The sequence below is a fragment of the Felis catus genome, chromosome B4 (assembly GCF_018350175.1).
Source record: "Felis catus isolate Fca126 chromosome B4, F.catus_Fca126_mat1.0, whole genome shotgun sequence".
Taxonomy (NCBI): domain Eukaryota; kingdom Metazoa; phylum Chordata; class Mammalia; order Carnivora; family Felidae; genus Felis; species Felis catus.
In genome coordinates, this window is record NC_058374.1 from 72,329,453 (window position 1) to 72,351,663 (window position 22,211).

Consider the following 22,211-nt stretch of genomic DNA (forward strand, 5'->3'; position numbering starts at 1 on the left):
GCCCAACTACAATGGGGTCATTGTGTGGACTCTTCTTGTGGCAACCTTCCATGCTCAGCCCTGAGGATCCATGTCTGTCCCAGGTTATTCGATAACATCCTCTAACTTTACCCCTCTCCTGCACTCACGTCTCACCCCCACCACTTTTCTGGTTTCCTAGGCAACAGTTTTTTGGCCTAATGATAAACTGATGCTTGCCGGTATACAATGAGAGGAGATCAATAGAACCCTCAGGATTCTCATTTGTTTCTAGATAACATCTGCAGTTTAACCTTCTGGGGACAATTCCTGGCTCTTCCAAAATTATCTGATCAAAGAAGGTTGGAATTTCCTGTAGGAGTGGGTGATGTGCTCTGAGAGGGAATTATTTTTTGGAGCAAGAAACCTTGCAGTATCCTTCAAATCAAATTATGTGAGCAGCTGTCTGCTGATGAGTTAAGCAGAACCTCTTATTTTAGGAAATATAGTATGTTCAGACCTCACCATTTTGACTACAATGTAATTTTCTATTTATTCAAATGACATCTAAGTTGAGCTCCTAGTTTTCCATAAGAAACTTTAGAGCTCTTCAGAAGGGCACTCTTATTGCCTCCTCCAGCCCTTTAGAGAAGATACCCCTTACTGTCTTCAAGCCCAGCCTCCATTGAATCTCTGTTCCTCTGACTTCTGCAGACAAATCTCCCAGGAGCCCATGGCTTCACTGGAAAAGCACTCCCACAGAACCCCAGACACATTTAAAGTAACACAATTGATTAATTGCAGAGAATATGTTTCTGGCCATGCAACATATTGAAAAAGCAACTGTCATTAGGATAAAGCCAATGACTTTGGCCACTTTTTAGCAACTGCAGTTTGGTCATTCACACAAACCATTAACATATGTGAAGGAACCTGTAGGGAAATTGTGCCTGCTGAATGAAGCAGAACAGAGGCTGTGCTTGGGTTTTCAGAACACCTTCTGACAGGAGAGTGGACAGCCTTCTATCTGCCAGCATATTGCTCCACACTCTAGAGTTGTGAAGGTCAGCATTGTAACATGTGCATTAGGACTCTGGTTGCTGGTATGTGAAACCAACTGTAGCTGGCTCTTCAAAAACAAAAATGAGGGCACCGGGGTGGCTCCATTGGTTAAGCCTCCAACTTAGGCTCAGGTCATGATCTGGCGGTTTTTGAGTTCGAGCCCCACATCAGGCTCTGTGCTGACAGCTCAGAGCCTGGAGCTGCTTCAGATTCTGGGTCCCTTTCTCTCTGCCTCTCTCTGTCTCTCTCAAAAATAAATAAACATTAAAAAAATAACAAAATAAAAAAATAACAAAAATAAAGAGAAATATATCATAAAGATGTAATGATTCAAGGGAGTGCAAGGCAATTCAGGAGAATTCTCAGACTTTAAGGAAAGGAGAGGCTAATGGGTACTGAAAATGGGAATCTCCAGAAAATTCATAATCCTGCCTCTCAGCTCACTTTCTCTCTGTTTTCCATTCCTTTTTCTCTTCTGCCATCAGTTTCTTCTACTCCCAAATCTTCATGGAGATTTGACCCACTATAATGTCATCAGTACCATAAATATAATAAAAATTTTCCCTGAAGGGTGGAGTTATATTTCTCAAAATGGCTGCCAGGGGCCCAGCCTCACTTAGATGGGAGGGAAGTAAAGGAGTCATTGCAAGCTGGACAAACACTACAAAAGCTGTGGACTGCAAGCAGTCACATCCACCATTTCCCTGGTGTTTGCCTGACTAAAACAAACCTGGAAGAGGAAAGAGTGAAGATGCTTGATACCTGGTTATATGTTGATGTTAAGCTGACAACAAAGCAAATTTAAAATGGTAGTAAAGCATACTCAAAAAATTGTAACTCAAAAAATGGAATGTACCATAGCATATATCAGAAACTCCTATCCCACAAACTCTAACAGTGCACTTATCTGTCTTCTCTGATTCCTAAGCAGGATACCTCTTAGAAATAAAACTTAGTTTAAATGATTTAAAATAACATCATTCCATCTGGGCTCATAAAGGGTTTTTTGTTTTGTTTTGTTTTTTTGGTTTTTTTTTTTTTTTTACTCTCAAATTACTGCTAGTTTACTATTGGCAGAGTTTGGACCTCCTGCATAAGTAAATTTCCTCAGTGCAATCAGATTTCATTCAAAATACTGTCAAAAGAAGTGAAAACCCATCTTATAAAAAGTAACTTGTGAATGCCATTCAGCTCTGTGATAGAGAACTAATAATAAATGTGAATGAAGTCTTGCTTACTCAGTGTTTCTCCTCACTTTTATTCTTTTCTTTAGTGCCCCTTTCTCTAATGGTAATACCTTCTAGTTTTCTCTTACAGTCATTTCCAAGGCATTTTTGTGCACTACTATAATAAAAAAAAATCAGTACATTCCTCCAAATTATGTTTATTTATTTACTAAAATATATGCATTATAAAGTGAATAAATAATGAAAATTTTATAAGGTGATCTATAATAAATATAAACAGAAGTGCTGGTATTTTCTGTCTCTGCCCCAATGATCATCTTGTGTGCTGGTCTATAGTCACAGGACAGCTAGTACTTCTAAGTTGAATTGTTGTTAGTGAATTATTTTTCATGCCCTAAAGGACACTCATGAACTTTAGATACAGGGTGTTCTTGGTTCACATTCATCTTAAAATGAATTCTCCAAAGCTAAACTTTTCACTGCGTAAGTGTCATGAAAATTTGTCCACAGTACCAAAAACTACTGAATGGGTGTAAAAGTGACCGTCATCAAACCAGCAAAGTAAAAAAAAAAAAAAACACACACACACACACATTAGATAAAGTTAGATATGATGGTGTGGCGGGTGGGTGGGGCTTTGACAGTAAAGCCACCCACACTGAAGTAGGTAGAGCAGTAGCTCAGACTCTGGCTGACTGAGACCCACAGGACTGCAGTAGAAGAGAAGAAGGGAAGCCGGTTGGATAATGATGCTCTCCAATGACCAAATTCTCTTGCTTTGTCTTTATGTTCTTTCCTTTTGTCCACCCTCAGACACTGAGACCCTGCAGTGATGCTGACTCTGCCAGCATTTCAGACCAAAAGGAAATCATGGGAGGCAGTAATAAATAGGCCAGCAATCCTGTCTTTTAATAAAGCCCTTATCACAAAAGGAATGACCAAAATTTAACAACAAAACAAAAATAATATTTATTAAAAGAATGGCAGGCAAAGGATTTATACATAAGTACATACAAATTAATGAGAACAGTAAGACCCTTCACTAAGTATTTCAACAAAGGCTAGTCACAAAAAAAATGATTGAATAGCAAATGTGTGGGGAAATGTTCTATTTTTATTTTTTTAAGAAGTCATAAGTTAAAACAGATACTAACTTTCCTCTATCAAATTAGCAAAGATTTTATTTATGTTTTTATTTTTGAGAGAGAGAGAGCACAAGCAGGGGAGAGGCAGAGAGAGAGGAAGACACAGAATCTGAAGCAAGCTCCAGGCTCTGAGCTGTCAACTGTCAGCACAGAGCCTGACTCTGACATGGGGCTCGAACTCATGAAGCATGAGATCATGACCTATGCGAAAGCCAGATGCTTAACCAACTGAGCCACCCAGGCACCCCAAATTAGCAAAGATTTTAAACTGTCATAAAGATACTGGCCAGAGCAGTGAAATGAGCTGTTGAATTCATCACAGTTAGAAGAAGCGTATATTAACCTGACCCTTTGGAAATTATTATTTCAATGCAGATCAACAGCTGTAAGATGTATATTTCCTTTGATTTAGTAACTCTTCTATTAATTTATCTTAGGAAAATCAAAAACAAGAATTTAGAGACCAATCTGTTTACTGACACACTATATGAAGCATTAAAAATTATTTTAAACAACAGATTATTTTATGATCTGAAAGTAAGTAAATTGTGATATAGCTACACAATACATCATTGTTCAGCTTCTACAATTTATGTTTATTAGGAGAGCTTGGTAGCATGATGGATGCTTATGTTAAAGTCATCAATGAAAAAAAAGTAAGATATGCATTTGCCTACAGTAATAACCAAGAGACAAAATACATCGAAAGAAGGTTCTAGGTAGAAGTAGCCAAAAATTCGGAGTTATTTTTCTTGGTCGGTGGATCTGTGAATGATTTTAGTTTCTTCTTTCTATAGTTTAGTTTCCATTTGTATATGTCTTTTGAAAGTTGTATTTTTTTTTGAGGACATATTTTTTGAGGACATATCTACCATGTTCCAGACACTATCCTAAGTGCTTAGGATAAAGCAAACACAAAACCAAGATTTTCACACTGAGTAGTACTGCCAGATTTAGCATAAATACATAGGAATCTCATTAAGTTAGAATTTCAGATCAACAATGAATAATTTTTTAGTAGAAGTGTAGTACTTTATTTGGCAACCCTGTCAGAGAATATAATTCACTGGGGGATAAATTTTCTACAATGAGCATGAATTAACTTTTTAAATTTATTTTTTATTATAGCAAAATACACCTAACATAACATTTACCATTTTAACCATACTAAATATACCAGGCAGTGGTATTAAGTTCACTCACAATGCTGTGACTACTATCTGGTTCCAGAACTACTACATCCCCTCAAAGGGAGAACTCTCTATATATTAGGCATTCACTCCTCAGTTTCCACTCTCCCCAATGCCTGACAGTCACTAATCTGCTTTCTGTCGCTGTAGATTTGCCCATTCTGGATATTTCATATAGATGGAATCATATATGCTGTGTATCAGATTTCATATAAATGGAATCATATAAGACCTTTTGGGTCTGGCATCTTTCAGTTGATGTTTTTAAGGTTCATCCACATTGTAGCATGTATCAGACTGCCTTTTGTATGTATATACCACATCTTGTTTATCCATTTATCTCTTGATGGACATTTGGGTTCCACCTTTTGGCTATTGTGAGGTATGTATTAATTTTATACTTTCAAAAAATAAGTTTGAGTTAAACCATTAAAAACCCCAGGGGATAATGAAAATCTTTCTCTCAGAGCCCCCTCTCTCTCAGTTTTCTATGTGTAAATTACTTTGTAGAGGGCCAGGCAATAATCAAGACAGAATAATGTATTAAGCAAAATAAAATAAAATATGGCAGATATAAAGAAGCACAAAAGATAGATCTTGCCATCAAGAAGCTTATACCAAATTCTGGCAAATGAAAGTCAAAAGTCCAGCATTTAATCCCAGTGAGGCTACTCTGCCTCTCGTTAGAAACAGTTGAGTTTAGATGACCAATTCAGGGCTGCCCCTAGAACAATAAGTAGGGCACATGACATCTGCATGGTTAAAAGGCTTACCAAGAAAGCTGTGCTTCCCAGAAAAAAAGCAAGACTCTTATCCAAAGATAAGTCATATTTTCCAACCTTTAAAGCTACAAAAGTTCAGAAATATTGGAGTCCCTCTTCCAGCACCTCCTCACAGCCCATGTAAGATAACTGATTCCTGGCTTCCCATTTTTAGTGAATGTTCTTTTGTTGTAGGTCCTCTGAGGTTTTCAGACTTACATCAGTAAATTCTTCTTCCAACAGCTGGGGTAAGCTGGCTTGCAAAACCTCAAGCCGGCATCATCTCAGAGCATTATGCACCATAAGAGATAGAGGCGACACGAGGGCATCTTCACACTTCTTTTTCCTTTGGCAGGAGCCCAAGCAACCATTGCCTGACCCAAAGCCAAAGAAAACACAAAAGGGTAAAGGGGAGTAAGATGGGGTGGTGAAGAGCAGAGTCAGAGACTCGAGAGTCCTCAAGGGTCTTATATGGGTCACTTGGTTCATTCTCTCTTCCAGAATTTGCCAGACTTTCCTTCTTTTGCTCTTGCTCTAGTTACCTGCCTTTACCTTACCTCCGACTAGCCGCTGATGAGAATTTTGTGTTTTTCCTTTGAGGCTCAGTGCAAACCCTACCTTCTCCAAAGAGGCTTTGCCAGTCTTCTTGTTCATCTTTGGAAGGTTTTGGAAAGTCTTGCAAAGAGGTTTTGCTGATTCTTGTTCCTTCCTTCCAAAGAAGGAAGATGCAATTTCTTCCTTCTTTGGACTTTATCTTAGCATATGTATTATAATTACTGAATATTCTAGTTACTTATATTTGTGTTTTTGTGTTGGTACTTGTTCCCCTTCCTTACTGCCATCCAACAGACATAATACAATCCTCACACGTTGTCTCCTCATGGTTGCAACTACATTCCACTTGTTTCTAAATCCTCTCCACCCTTTAGTTTATTCTGCCACACACCCATGACGGGTTGACTAGTATCATACTCAGGCATGATATTCAGAAGAAAGTATTTAATAGGTCGATAGTTGCTTTTTTTAGACTCCCAATTTCAGAGGCAAAGAAGTCTCTTCAAATACAAAATGCCCAAATAACAGGGTCGTGGTGTTTGCATGCTCACTGCAAGCTGGAAGTATTTGATTCTGTATGTTATCTGGATAGATGGAGCGTCTGCTCTCCTTTGACTCTTAAAAGCATTTGTCTTATAAGGGCGCCTGGGTGGCTCAGTTGGTTAAGCATTCGACTCTTGATTTCAGCTCAGGCTACAGTACGGACCCTGCTTGGGGTTCTCTCTCCCTCTCTCTCTGCCACTCCCCCACTTGCAGTCTATCTGTCTCTCAAAATAAATAAATAAAGTTAACAAAAAAAAGAATTTGTCTTTTAGGGTGTAAAAGGGAGAATTTAGGTCATGCCTCTCTAGATACCTCCCAAAGAGTACCCTTCCTTCATTTTCATTTTTTTACCTTTAACCATTATTTTTCTACACTTAATTTCTCAACTTTCTACATCAAATCATACAAACTTTTATCCTGTTACTATTTTAATAGTTTTTCTGTAGTTTTAACCCAAATATTCCAAATGATCATACACTAGAATAATTTCCATATTTATGTGAAAAGTGGGAAAATAGCACTCTCCCATAGAGAAAATAACCAAAGCATTAATATCCTTAACCCAGAGTACCTGGGGATATTGTTGTGAATCAGACTGCTGACCTTTCATATCACCCTAATAGCAGTAGGGTTGTCAACACTTGACTTTGTAATTTATCCATTCCTTCAACAAATATTGACTATAATGTCTGAGATACTGCACTAAGATACTGCACACTGGCTCATTTTCCTCCTAACCCTGTTCTTGTTCTCTTTTGCCAGCACAAACTTTCCAACCATCCCTTAAGGACTGGTGTTCTCCAGGGGTGTGTTCTTGAGTCCCTTCTGTTATTGGGAATGGTTAACATCTGATGCAGATGCAACCACTTTCCTCTCTGGAACCAATGGTTGATACTAGTCATCACTCATGGTGCACTGTCCCACTACTCCTGAAGGGGTCCTTAAATTCTTCCTCAACATAGCATCTAGGAAAGTTCTCTGTTCTTTGGAGGTGATACACAACTGGAAATATTTCTTCTTCTCCTGAAACTTTCTCCCTGAATGATTTCATCTACTCCTAAGGCTTCCACTTTCACTTCTGAGAAGATGATTCTCAAACTCCTCCTGACATTTTCCCTGAGTTCTAGATTCATATTTCCAATAACCTAAAGTTCTTCTCCAGTTAGTGCCTCAAACTCACCTCATCCAAAACCAAACTTACTATATTCTTACCTGCTCTTAGAAACTTATTATATTCTTACCTATTCTTAGGAATCACTATTTACAATCACCCAACCTGGACTTTAAACTTCTCTTTCTCTTACCTCTCACTGCTTATCTGCATTAGCAGTTGGTCATTAAATTCTATTAATTCTACTTCGTAAATGTCTCCTAACTATATTACTTCTTACTCTTTTCCACCTCCCTAGTTTAGGCCTTTATGTATTGCCTACATGGATTCTTGTAATAGCCTCTATCATTCTCTGTGAACAGATTACTCCCTCTCCAGATTATCCTCCACCTTGCCATCAGTTGTCCTCCTGGAGCAATGATCCGACTATATTAGTGGTTTCTTTCATTCCTCCGGTGGATCTTTGAAATCCTTCAGTGTCACCAAGAGAAATAGCAAATTCCTTCTTAAGAGGATACCTGGAGGCCTTCACATGCTAGCTCTGCCCTGACTTTCCAAGAACATTTTTCATCACTTCCCAACTCCCAGCTCCCTGCCTCAAGTGTGCAGGGAGAGTACTCCCTAAATACACCAGGAGCTTTCACACCTGGATGTCTTCCTCCTTCATGTTGTACAGTCTGCATAGAATGCCTTTCCCCCACTAATTGCCTAGGAAAATTCTCCTCCTTCAAAGTTTTTTTCTTCCCTCTTCTTCTGTCCCCTTACTCTCCCCACCTCTGTCCCAGCCTCTATTAGTAGTATATGTTGCTATGTTGTATGGCGGTGAGTTGAGTCTATTCCACCAAGCTGTTGACTCCTAGTGCCATCTTATCCAGTTTTGTAGCTGTAATATGAATAGCAGAATTCCTAACTCAGTAAAACATGAGTGGATATTCTTGGCATATGCCTGCCCATATTCTAAATCATTTTTCTCTTTAAAGAATAGATGGTTAGTAAAAAAAAAAAAAAAAAAAAAGAGAAGAAAAGAAAAGAAAAAAGAGAGAAAAGAAAAGAGAAAGAGAAAAAGAAAAAGAAAAAAAAGGTTAATTTGGCTTACATTTGAGTCTTATCACATGGTCTCAAGTTGGAAATTACTGAGTTGCCAATATTTTTCCCAAGGCTCCAGTGAAATGGTCTTGGAAAATTATGCAGTGAGGTGGTTCATCCAGACTTTATAAAATAAAATTGTCCCTTCATTTTCTTGTTTTAGAAACAAAAAGAAAACCATCAATCCTTGATTGACATAAGTGGAAAAACCCTTTTGTATAATCCAGTGTTTTCATAAGTAATTTGCAGAGTAGGAAGAGGAAAAGAGTCTTTGTAGGGGGTTCCAGAGGCATTCTGCCCAAGGAAATCTGATTAATTTGAATAGCAGAGTTGGAGTCTCCAATGGTACCTTATAAAAACCATCCCTAGGGAAAAGGTCTTCATAGTAACAAACTGCTTCTACTTCTGGATAGAAATCCCATTTCATGCTGCCTACAAGCCCCTGGAAGAAAATGTTCTGTGACACTTTCAGACTGAAATCTGTTTTAAAAAGGGAAACCTGCTTGTGCTCGCTTCGGCAGCACATGTACTGACAAGGGAAACCTGCTTATGGCGGTGGTTGGGCATAATAATATGATGAAATCAAATTTTGGTCTTTGTAATGACATAACTCTTTACTATAACATTTTAAAATGTGAGAAGGTATACCAGAGAGTTAATGCTCACTAGACTTTAAAATTGAAGCTAAAGTATTTGCAGGGATGGTGGCAGGTGCCCCTGAGCCAATCTAATAATATTTACCTGCATTATAAAACTGTATTTAATAAGGCAAATGGGATTAGTGAATGATAGTGTAGTTTATGAGAGAATAAGGGCCTGCTGTTCACGTATTGCTGTGAGCAGTTCCCTTTGGGATTGTTTCACGAACCGATTGAAATTACATTACCCAGATTTTAAGTGGAAGCATTAATAAATGGATCAAGACATAGAAGGGTAGAAAAAAAATCCCAGAAAGCCAGAATACCAGTAAGTGAATCTTTCTGACAAAGAAAAAGATGCCAGATTACAAATGAGCACTCTCTTTAGAGAACGGGCTAATGCAGTGTGCAGGCTTGGATAAAAGGAACAATGGTCACCTTCTGACACCAGGCTGTGTGTCTGGTGAGCATCCCTCAGTGCAAGTGTTAGTACTGTGTGAGTATTTATTGTGTTTCTATAAAGTCCTAATGAGCTCCTTGGGTGAGAGTGAAACCCTTTGCTTTTTCACACTGTGCTCAAGACCCCTAAACTTCATGGGGTCAAATCTAAAGAAAGGGTAATGGACCATGAGGTCCAGCTTAATAGACCTGATATTAACACAGCAGCAAGAGTGTCACCAAATGCAAAGTTTAGGGCAAGCCATGAATGAAGTATTTGTTACACTTAAATAATATACAAAGGTTATAACAGAGTAGTGGCACTATATCAATGTCATCATTGCAGGACTTTGAAAATCTGCCATGTATGAAATAACCCTGTAACACACATCTTTAGGTTCCAATAGATGAATTTGCTTTTCAGATGGTAGATTAGAATAGAAAGTTATGCAACTACAGTGACTAAACTGTAGTTATTTTTAGATATTAAAAATCTCTTGTCCATGGAAATAATCAAGCTACTCTCAGCATCTAATATTCATATAACAAATGTGTTGCACTCTATGCAGATTATACAGTTCGTATATTTAAGTGTTCATTTTCTCTAAATGAAATAGAGTTTTTCTTCTACAGTCGTCTGGTGTTTTTAGGATAGGACAGATGTCCTTTGCTTTGAAATGAGTAAAACATAACCACACTGAGTATGATGTCATGAAGCAGAACCACTTGTATAAATAGGACTCTTTCACCAGACTCCTTTATCCATGTACTTGTTGGCTCATCACAATAAGCCTGGTCTGTTGTTACAGTGAACTTCAGTTCAAATGATGCAATGTAAGCCACAGACTTGGGATCTGAGAGCGCTGCCCTCTGCGGTTTTGTTCATAAGTTAATATTAAACACATCATCACTCTCACACATGGGTAAGAATGGGAAGATCTGAGGGTATAAGCCAGTAAAAATATTTGTGTGCTTGTTCACCTTCCATGTTTTTATTTCCTGCTGGGTTAAATACTTGTCTTTGGGATCGACTCAAGTAGGTTGTAAATTTTTTTTAGGACAAGGACTGTATTTCTACTTCTGCTGTTTTATGTTTCTATTCCCAACACCAAAGACAAAGCCACAGTATTGTCTACACCCTCCAGACCTCATGCATGCATATGTAAATGTTGTTCGTTACTTATCATCTCTTTGTTTTCATGACTCGATTATCGCAAAAGTGGAAAACTGCATTTATTCAGGAAATTAGACAGTATACTGTCAAATTAGCCAACATATGCTGTTGTGAATTTTCAGCAGACTACTATGTGCTAACCCTCATTTCAGTTTGCATTAATAACTTGATTTCCTGTCCCATCCACCAATTTTCAGAGGTTACTAGAATGTCACTTTCATAGTTGTAAAATTACACCAGGTTCAAACAGATGAGAAACCTCAAAGGTTTCAGAAAACTAGTTTCTGTGTTTAAGTACATAAAACAAGGACATTTACAAACAAACATAAAAATGCTTCCAGATTTTTCAAGTTCCATGGTTAACTGTTGTCATTTCTCTTTGACTAATCCCTATTATGACTAGTAGGAATGGAAAGAATGACATGACCATTTTACTTTCACATGTTGCTCTTTTAAAAGGAAATACAGAGAAATTCAAAAGTGTAAACGAATTAATTTTTGTTAATAAAGGAAAAACCAAAGGCACTTACCTGTTGATGGGGTTGATCCTAAAAAAGGGAGACTAGGAGCCAGCTGAATGTGTATGATACAGCAACATCAAAACTCTGACCTACCTAAAAATATCATTTCCACCAGGCGGCCAGAAAACTTAGAATTTCTGTCATTGGAGTCTTTACTGTGCATTAGAACTTCATTTACAGATGGTCCATTAAAATGCAGGCACAGTGCACTTAACCCAATAATACCCATTCTCTCTGTGGTTTGTAATAGCCAAGGGCGGGCTATAGTCCAGAGCAGATTGTCTGAACCAAAAGAGAGTAAAAACTTGAGACGAGAGTGAAGACTTGAGTAAAGTAGGATGTGAAGGGAATTCTGGAGACTCAGGAGGTCCCAAGGCACTGGATATGTGTATTAAGAAGTCACCACCTGGGGTGCCTGGGTGGCTCAGTCAGTTAAGCGACCAACTTCAGCTCAGGTCATGATCTCGCAGTCCATGAGTTCGAGCCCTGCGTCGGGCTCTGTGCTGACAGCTCAGAGCCTGGAGCCTGTTTCAGATTCTGTGTCTCCCTCTCTCTGACCCTCCCCCGTTCATGCTCTCTCTCTGTCTCAAAAATAAATAAACGTTAAAAAAAAAAAAGTCACCACCTGAGAGAATGGGGCAATACTGAAGACTGCCTTTTTCAAAAGTGGGCATGGAGCTTGGTTATGCCTATTAGTGAACTGTTTCTAAAGGTTTCCCTAAAATGAGTAGTTCTTACAGGAGCTTAAACATAAAAAGGTATAGTTTTTACACACAAAGTAATAATGTAGAATTCATGTCTTCTGATATCATTTTATCCGTCAGTCCAACACAAATGTTAGAAGAGAGATACTTCCACTTCAAGCCAAGATGGAGTCAGTCAGACCAGTGTACCTTTCCACCATATGTATGCACCCACAGATCTGAAACAATTATTTTCAAGACACTGAACATTACGAAGTGAAGGACAGTGATACCCAAAATGATGATTTTTTAAATAGACTATTTTTAAGAGCAAGTTTAGAGTCACAGCAAAATTGAGCAGAAAGTGCAGAGAGCTCCCAAATATTCTTTCCTTCCCCCCCCGACACACAGCTTCCCTAAGAATCAGCATCCCACACCAGAGTTGTACACTCATTATGATGAGGAACCTACATTGATACATCCTTATCACCCAGAGTCCATAGTTTACCTTAGGGTTCACTCTTGGTGTACATCCTATGGGTTTTCACAAGTGTATAATGTGTGTAATGACATGCATCCACTATTATAGTATCCTACAAAATAGTTTCACTACCCTTAAAATCTATGTTCTGCCTATTCATCCCTCCCTCCCTGTTAACCCCTGGGAACCACTGATCTTTTTACTGTCTCAGCAGTTTGCCTTTTCCAGAATGTCATATAGTTAGAAGAATCATACAGTATGTAGCCTTTTCAGATTGCCTTCTTTCACTTAGTGATACACATTTAAGATTTCCTCCATGCCTTTTCATAGCTTGATGCTCATTCCCTTTTAGCATTTAATGATATTCTATTGTCTGGCCTTACTACGCTTTATTTATCCATTCACCTACTGAAGGACATCTTGGTTACTTCCAAGTTTGGGCAATTATGAATAAAGCTGCTATAAACATCCATGTGCACATGTTTGTGCGGACATAAGCTTTCAGCTCCTTTGGGTAAATAACAAGGAGCACAATTTCTGAATCAGATGGTAAGAATATTTTTAGTTTTGTAAGAAGCTGCCAAACTGTCTTCCAAAGTGGCTGTATTATTTTGCATTCCTGCCAGCAAGGAATGAGAGCTCCTGTTGCTCCACATCCTCTCCACCATTTGTTGTCAAGTGTTTTAGACTTCAGCCATTCTAATAAATGTGTAGCATTACCTCATTGTTGTTTTAATTTGCATTTCCCTAATGACACGATGTTGAGCATCTTTTCATATGCTTATTTACCATCTTTTTATCTTCTTTGGTGAAGTCGGCTGTTCAGATCTTCCACCCATTTTTTGATTGGGCCGTTTTCGTATAGTTAGGTTTTAAGTGTTCTTTGTATATCTTGGATAACAATCCTTTATCTGATGTGTCTTTTGCAAACATTTTCTCCCAGTTTGTGACTTGACTTCTCATTCTGTAGACAGTGTTTTTCACAGAGCAGAAAATTTTAATTTTAATGAAGACTAGTTTATCAAGTGTTTCTTTCATGGATTGTGCCTTCTTTAGGGTGGTATCTTAAAAAGCCGTTATCTTGCCCAAGGTTATCTGGATTTCCTACGTTATCTTCTAGTAATTTCATTGTTTTGGGCTTTGCATTTAATTCTCTGGTCAATTTTGATTTAATTTTTGTGAAGTATGTAAAGTCTGTGTCTAGATTCATTTTTTGTGGAGTGGATGTCCAATTGTTTTAGCATCATTTCTTGAAGACTTTTTCTCCATTGTATGTTGTTGAGTATCAGTTGACTATATGTATGTTAATTTGAGTTCTTTATTCTCTTCCATTGATCTGTTTGGCCATAATATTGTCAATACCACACTCTCCTGATTATTGTAATTTACAGTAAATCTTGACCTCAGGTAGTGTCAGTCCTCCAACTTAGTTCTTCTCCTTCAATATTGTGTTGCTATTCTGAGTCTTCTGCTTTTCTGTATAAAGTTAAAATCAGTTTGTCAATAGTCTCAAAATAATGTCCTGGGATTTTGGTTAGTATTACATTAAATCTATAGATCAAGTTTGAAAGAACTAACAACTTGACAATATTGAGTCTTCCTATCCATGAACATGGGGTGATGAATTTTTTAAATGTTTTGCAAATAGGTAAGAGATGCTTTAATTCGGAAAATTACTGATACGTTATTTAAAAACAATAGTGAAATCAGTGGGTTTTTTTAAAGGACACTCTTTGATGACTTTAATTATAAAAATTATTAAGTATCCTCCAATTTTTTTATCAATGCTTAATAATTCATTTATTCAAGAAATATTTATTGAATACTAATAGAAGCCAAACACTATACCAGATGCTGGGGATAAAAAAAAGCATACAAGACAAGGTTTTTCTTCTCTAGAAGATTGCAGTTTAGAGGGAATGAGAAATAGGGGATTGCACTGTTGTTTCATAAGGGTTACTGATCAATGTAAAAACTACAGGGTAGTCTGGAATCAACTAAAAGCAAAACTTAGCTTGAAGGATCAGGGAGGGCTTCCTGCAGAGGGTGACATTTCAGGTGAGATGACTCCTTCTCTTCCCAACTTTTAAATATTGAAGGACTCCATCCTCTTGGCTATCAACATCCAGTCCCTAGACAATTGCATCAATTTCAAGACTAACCAACAGCTTGGGCTCCTGGGTCCCAACAAGATTCCAGCACTCCTGACTTCTCTCTTGAACTCTAAACTCAGATATCCAACTACCTACTAGACATCTAGATTTGGATGTCTAAGAAGTGTTTCAAATTTAATATAAGATAGTAGTCCTGATTTTCTCCTCCAAACGCAGTGTCTCCCCAGTCTTCCCACCTGTTGCTTAATCTGAAAACCTCGGAGTCACTCATGACTTCTCTCTTTCTCTCTCATTCCACAGTCAATTCATGGGCAAGTCCTGTTGACTGGTCTCAAAATAAATCCCATCCAACTCCAATGACTTCCCCCACCATCTCCCTAGCTCACACCCATCATCTGTTATCTGAACCATTGTGATAGATTGGTGGCTCTTCCCTCAATTCCAGCATTGTTCCCTACAGCAGCCTGAGTGATTTTTTTTAATACCTATGGTGTCAGTTTCCTGCTCTCAGTTTTCAAGAGGCTTCCTACAACACTTAGACTAAAATCCACATTTCATCCAATGACACACCTAGATTATTTGGCCCCTGCTTGCCTCTCATTTGTTTCTTATTGCTCCTACTTTGGCTTACCTCCCTCTTGTTATAGCTGGCTTGTATGCTGATGCTCACAAGTGCCATTCTCATTTTCTTATCAAAGCCTTTTCATTTGCTCTTCCCTTAGCCCAGAACTTTCTTTCCTCAGATCTTGGCAGGGCTCTAGACTCACCCTTCACATTTCAAGAGCCCAAGGCAAAAGTGAAAATAGAGACTCTGTACCTTGTGTTTAAAACGATTAGACAACAGAGGTGCCGGGATGACTCAGTCAGTTGAGCATCCGACTCTTGATTTCAGCTCAGGTCATGATCTCACGGGTCATGAGATTGAGCCCCGCATCGGGCTCTGTGCTGGGCGTGGAGCCTGCTTGAGATTCTTTCTCTGTTCCTCATGTGCAAGCTCTCTCTCAAAAAACAAACAAATGAATAAATAAATAAAATGCTAAGACAACAAACTGCCAGATGAAATAGATTATATTCTCTTGCCTTGACAAATGGACTTTCTTGGTGACAATTTTTCTTCAGTGGAAAGCTATGGTTATTACATGATATAGTAGACAGTATCAAAGATTTCTAAATTTAATAATATCTATAATGACTATCAAAATTTTAATTAAATTGTCTAAGTAAAGATGAAATTGTATTTCTTTTTTGGAAAAAGCATGTAAATTGTAGTAAATATTTTTATACACATAAAATGACCCACAATTCTGGTGTTCAATGTCCATTTAATTTCAGTGTAAAAAGTCGAATTAATTTGTATCTCCAAAACTACAAATCAGAACATGAAAAGAAGGAAGGAAGTGGACATTTAGCATCAATGGGAAATAGTTTTTCACCATGCAAGAATATGTTATTTTCCGAGAGGAATCTGACAATCCCATATAACCTGTCTTTCACCTTAGCGCCGCTGTTACATGTATCCTCTTCAGCTTGAACCGCGGAGCAACTCACCCACCCTAACAGCATTAGGACACTGTGGCCTTTAGTTTTGAGGTCACAGCCCAAGAGATTTTTGACAAGAGTTTCCCTGGAGCCTGAGCAGTTTTATTCATGAGGAGAGACATTTAGGGTCACTCGTTGTGCTGTGCCAGCACTGAGCGCCAGGTTCTGAGTAACAGAAGCACTCATGTGTTCTCTACAAATTTGTTTTTGTGTGTTTGTGATATGTGCGTCCCTCTAGCCAGCAGAGCCTGGGGAAACTGCCCTCTTGCCTGAGCCTAAGGGTGATGTTACAAAGCTCATGCCTATGATTCTTCCAGGCTTTGATTCAAACACCACCTCGTTAGGTACTCCCCAACATGCATGCACACATAAATGCCCACATATACATACATGTGCCCTTATAATTCTCTAGTCTCTTTTCCAGATTTAATTTACTTCAGAGTACTTGTTCCTACCTGACGTATGCTGTGTACTAATTTTTTATTGTGTATGTCCCCACATACAGAATATGTAAGCTCTGTAAATAAATATTCCCTAACTCTTTCCTCTCTAGGTCACTGCTGGGCAGTGCGTGCGTGTGTTCAGGGGACAGTGAACAGGAGCATCAGCTAGAAAGAAGGTAACACACAGAATGCAGGAAAATTACCCAGTTTGCTGTTGTCCAGGGATACTTCTGACAAATACTGTAAAATAACTACTGTTTGCAGACTTGTGTGTTTGCAATTAAAACTAAGGGTATCTTCGATAGATTTTTTTTGGTTTGGGAGGAGAGCAATGAAAGCTAATTGCACACGTTCCCCTTCAGTTTTCTGCAGTGAGAACTTGAATGCATCCTCTGAAGTCCTTTCTCACCCTCTGTGGCCCCTTAGCTTGTGTCCTTAAATGAGCTCATAAACACATTACCGAAATCAGATCCTCACCCTTACAAATATGTTTACATGATAATATCATTTACTAAATAATAAAATGTAAAGTGAGAAAGATAAGTCCTAGCTCAATAAAACTCGAATGGAAAAACAATTAGCAAGACAGCTACAATCTAAATGCAAACAAAAAATATTCTCATACATAATTCTCATAAATAGAAAGTTCCTGTATTTCCTGAGCTTTTTCTTTTCGTTCTTTCTTTTTTCTTCTTTTGGTCTTTTCTTCCTCTAGTCTCTTAGTCTTTCTCTCAAACCATCACTCATAGATTATACCGGTAAAAAGTACATACAGGAAATCATTGTAAAAAATAACGTTAATATGTCATGACTGAAGCCAAAAATACATAGTTTCCTTATAATAGCAGTGAAGGAGAAAAAAATGTAGAACTCATCCCATTAAAAGGGTTATTAATAACACTTCACTAATAACATAGACTTCACTGGGTCAGCAGTTTAGCTCAAACAGTCCCTGACAGCAAGCAACCTCATCAGGGTTTGGTTCCTTTTTTCTTTTGAAATGTTTCTTTGCTAAATTGTTTCTGGTGTGCCTATGTCAATGGCTTCAAAGCATTCCTTTTTTTCTTTTTTTTTTTTATTTTAAACTTTAAAATGTATGCTCTCCCTTCAGAAGTTTCATACAGCCTTCTAAGCTGTTGGAAATTGAATCTTTTCATGGCAGTAATGATGATCAGTTAGCTGATGTAAACATTCAGTAGCTATCCAAAATGTCTGCATCAAATGCTAAGTAAAAATATGAGATTTCATGTTTTATTCTAAAGACATAGACTCTTTTATAAATAGACATCATGAATTAAGAGTGATTTGTGGTTTCCTTGGAAAATTCTGCCACCTAGAATTTATATATAGGAATCTACAGCTAGAAAAATGAGGTAGACCCCAGAGTTTTAGGGAGAAGACATGTATAATTCTACACAATAACTGATGGAAAAGAGGAGAAAGGAGGAAAGGAAATCTTAGTGATAGATTCACAGTGTTTCAGGAAAAGAATGATGTAATGTTCTCAAATTAACTTTACTACAGGTTTGAGCAGTACTCTGGGTACAAATTGCATGGCCTAGAGCCATGATTATCTCTGTTTATCTGTAGAAGAGTGTGTTTTATTAACAAGGCTTTATTAAATTACTATGTGCCAGGATGTGTGCTATCCACTAAAAGTGTAAAATGTAATACACATTCCAGGGAGGAAGAGCTACCTATTTTTAAAAAAACAACAACAAAAACATCCCATTTAATACCCAAAAGAATCGAAAGCAGGGTCTTGAAGAAATAGTTGTATGCCCATGTCCATTGCAGCATTACTCACAATAGCTAAGACATGGAAGCAACCCAGTTGTCCCAGGACAGATGAACTTCTAAACAAAATGTGGTATATACATACAATGGAATATTATTCAGCTTGAGAAAAGGAAATTCCGACACGTGCTACAGTGTGGATGACCCTTGATGACGTACATTATGCTAAGTGAAATAAGCCAATCATAGACATACACAAAAACTAATACTGTGTGATTCCACTTATATGAGGTACCTATTATGTTTAAAATCATAGACACAGAAGTAAAACAGTGATTGCCAGGGACTGGGGGAAGAGGAAATGGAGAGTTACTATTTAATGAGTATAGAGTTTCAGTTCTACTAGAAGAAAAGAGTTCTGGAGATGGGTGGTGGTGATGGCTGCATAACAATATGAATGTAATTAATGCCACTGAACTATACAGATAGAAGTGGTTAAAATGGCAAATTGATGCTGCGTGTATTTTATCACAATAAAAAAAATCCAAAAAATGACCACGCTTTTTTAAGTATGTACTAGAAACAATGTACTGTGCAGTCACTGAAGAGGAAACAATTACCTCTGTGTCAGGTGGAGACATGACCAGAGAAGTCTTGCAGCACAGGGATAGCTGAGGCAAGGAGACACACAATACATTAGCCTTGGAGGCAAGGACACACAATACATTAGCACTTGCTCAGTCATTGCCACTTAACATCAGATTAACCAACACTCCTGTCCCGTCTAGAAACATACTGCCTGGAATCCATGGCTACTGGTTCCTGGTGGGAGTGACTGTCCTCTGGAGTGCCCCAGACTTTCCCCCTCACTGAAGACTTGTGTGCTTATCACGTCAGACATGTTGATTCCCCAGAATGTGGGCCAATTGTATTAAGGATTGTAATTACTCAAATTAAGTATTTTGTAAACCAATTGTATTTCAGCATGAAAAGGAATAGAATTGTTGGTCTCTAAAAACGTACGCTTTGGAAATTCTCCATGAATTAATCCCTATAAAAAAAATTGAAGTTGTTGTTGTATTGTGTAGGTAAGACACCTAAAAGTAACTGCATTCATTACTTTGCAAGTGTACTTAAATTTCTCTTCCTCTTTAATGAAAAATGCAAAAAGGATAAAAATAATGCAAGATCAACTATGAGAAACTTCAGTCAGCAGACCTGTTCTCAAAGAAAAAGCCTTGGCCCTACACTGAAGTTTGACAACTAAATGAGACATTTGTATTTTAATTATGAACAGCTCAATATAGATACATAAAATTACGTACATAATCTTTTATCAATTCTCTTTCTCTACCACACATCAATTACAGGTATGGTTTCCTTGGTTCAGAAGATATAGTGGGTCACCTGGCTGACTCAGTTGGTAGAGCATGTGATTCTTGATCTTGAGATCATGTGTTTGAGCCCCATGGTAGGCCTGGGGCCTGCTCCTGAAGCCAAGACTACACTATATGTTAACTAACTTGAGGGGAAAAGAAAAGAATTAATAAATAAATATTTTTTGAAAAGAAGACATAGTGGTTTATTTTTTTATGGGTAGTTGGGCAAAACTTCATTGGAAGTACATCCATAATATATTTAAAGATATCATTTTAACCTTTGCCTAATTTTTATTTAACTTATGTAGAGGGATAGTGTTTAACTTGGGATTAGTATGTTATTCAAATGGACTCATTCTTCTGAGAAGTAAAACCGAAGTTCCACATGAGAAAATGGGAAGGCATAAGAATTAAATTAGTAATAATTGAAGGGGAAAGATGCAAGTTTCTAGGATAAAAGACAACTCAGAAAAAACCCAATCACAGTGGGCCAACTGAAAGTAGAAAAATCCATAAACTAATAAAGAAAAAGAGGAAGATTTCATTAGATCATGAGAGGCCATCCAATCCAAGTCATCCTCTTATGCAAAGATCACTTCGGAACATTTTACCTGCTTAATTCTGCACACTAGGTGGCGGTAGGGAGGTTGCTGTTACAGAATGGTGACAGTAGTATGTAGCCATAATTAGTGGGTTCTCCTCCCAGTACTAGGCCCATTGAGCTCTTTTCAGATGTGGAAAGAGGCACACATTTTCTGGCCAGAGAGGTAAGCCAAAGGTTCTATTGTCCAGTGATTTTCTACTCAAATAAATGCTACAATATATATAGTTCTATGACATGGTTGGCCTCTGCTGGTAAGAATTTTCTTCACATGCTTGATTAGATCTGGATCCTTCATCTTTTGGAGATTTGCCCCCTGCACTTGTGGATCCAGTTTGGGGAGGTCCAGTTTGGCTCTTTGATAATGTCTCTGGAGCTTGAAATGATTTCCAGTGGTGAAGGCCCGTCGTGACCCATGTACCTCATATGAGGTAAGCCTAAGACATAGTGGTTTAGAGCATAGACTCTGGAACCAGATTGTCTGTGTTGAATTATGACTCTATCACTTATTAGCTGTGTAACTTAATTAATCTCTTTGCACTTTAGTTTTATCATCTATTTAATGGGGCTAATAATAGTAACTATCTAAGAGATTTAGTGTATGTAAAGCCTTAGAACAGTGCCTGACACAATAAATGCTATAGAAGGATCAGCTATTACCAGTACTAGTAATGGCACTGATATCCCTACTACTGACTGTACTCTGCCAGGGACAGAGAGACAGAAGGATAGGAAGAGGAGCGGGCATTTGGAAAAGGGAATGGCCTGCAAACCACTGAGTTGTGAGCATGCCCACTGGAGGTGTATAGTACCTGGGGGGAAGATGGATGATGAGGTGGTCTCCCATCCGGATGGGGATGCTGCTTTTCGGCCATCCCACTGCTAACCCACCCTACACCTCTAATCCTCTCTGCTCTCTTGATCACTTATTGTATGCCTGGTTTTGAGATCCTAATGAACGTAGAGATTGAGCGGTCTCACACTCTGACAAATTTACAATTTTGCAAAAGGTTCTCACACATAAATAATGCAAGAGAATACATGTTGTTAGGAATACATTATATATTCTGTATGTAAAAGTGTATTACTAGTGCAAAGAAGAAGGTGCAACAAATTGACCTGAGAGAGGCTGATAGAAAGTAATCATTGAGCTGGATCAATAAGAATTTATCCATAAATGGTAGCATAAAATAATAAGCATCCTGCATATATAGTTGCCATCACTAGAATTAATAGAAGAGGTCATCAGGGTGCTCTTTCCAAATACAGCAACAAACCTTCTGCCCTACACTAAAAGATTTGGAAAATATAACATCTGTATCACAAGGTCATGGGTATTTTCAATTTGACTTCTCCTTGATAAAACTCTGAAATAAATTGTTGAGCCAAACCACCTATCTATGATTTAGTCATATGACTTCTGAAATATTTCTTTCCTCCATCTTCCTATTTTTTTTAGCTCTCTAGGTTAGACAACTGGCAAGATAAAAATGAACATGAAATGTTGAAAACAACCAAGAGAAAGCTATAACCATTGTTCACTGTCTTTCCCTTCAATACAATACAATAAAAGGAGATTCCATAAAATCATTCCACTTTGGTATCATACTTTATGGGCAATGTCATTCTGACATCATTATTCTGGGCCTCACGTTGACATTATAGAAATGGGGACGGGCGAACTAACTTTTTCCTGAATGCTCACTAAAGATTGGAAATGGACAAAGAGGAGATCAAGCACTCAGTGGTGGGATTTGGCACAGAAAAGCAGCTACAGCATAGCTCTGACTTCTACCCCGAAATTTATTCATTGTGTGACATTGGAAAAGTTCCAGAACTTCTGTAAAATGTGGACACTAATTCTT

At 38.0% G+C, this 22,211-nt stretch overlaps 1 long non-coding RNA gene across 1 annotated transcript in view; it reads left to right on the forward strand.

Moving 5' to 3' along the window:
* Positions 1 to 21,936, forward strand: part of LOC109501547 — a 58,364-nt gene extending 36,428 nt beyond the window's left edge. Inside the window, exons 5-7 of the long non-coding RNA XR_002159673.3 lie at positions 16,740 to 16,805; positions 20,630 to 20,777; positions 21,806 to 21,936. This is a non-coding gene — a long non-coding RNA (uncharacterized LOC109501547). The remainder of the gene's footprint in view (positions 1 to 16,739; positions 16,806 to 20,629; positions 20,778 to 21,805) is intronic.
* Positions 21,937 to 22,211: the final 275 nt, after the last annotated feature.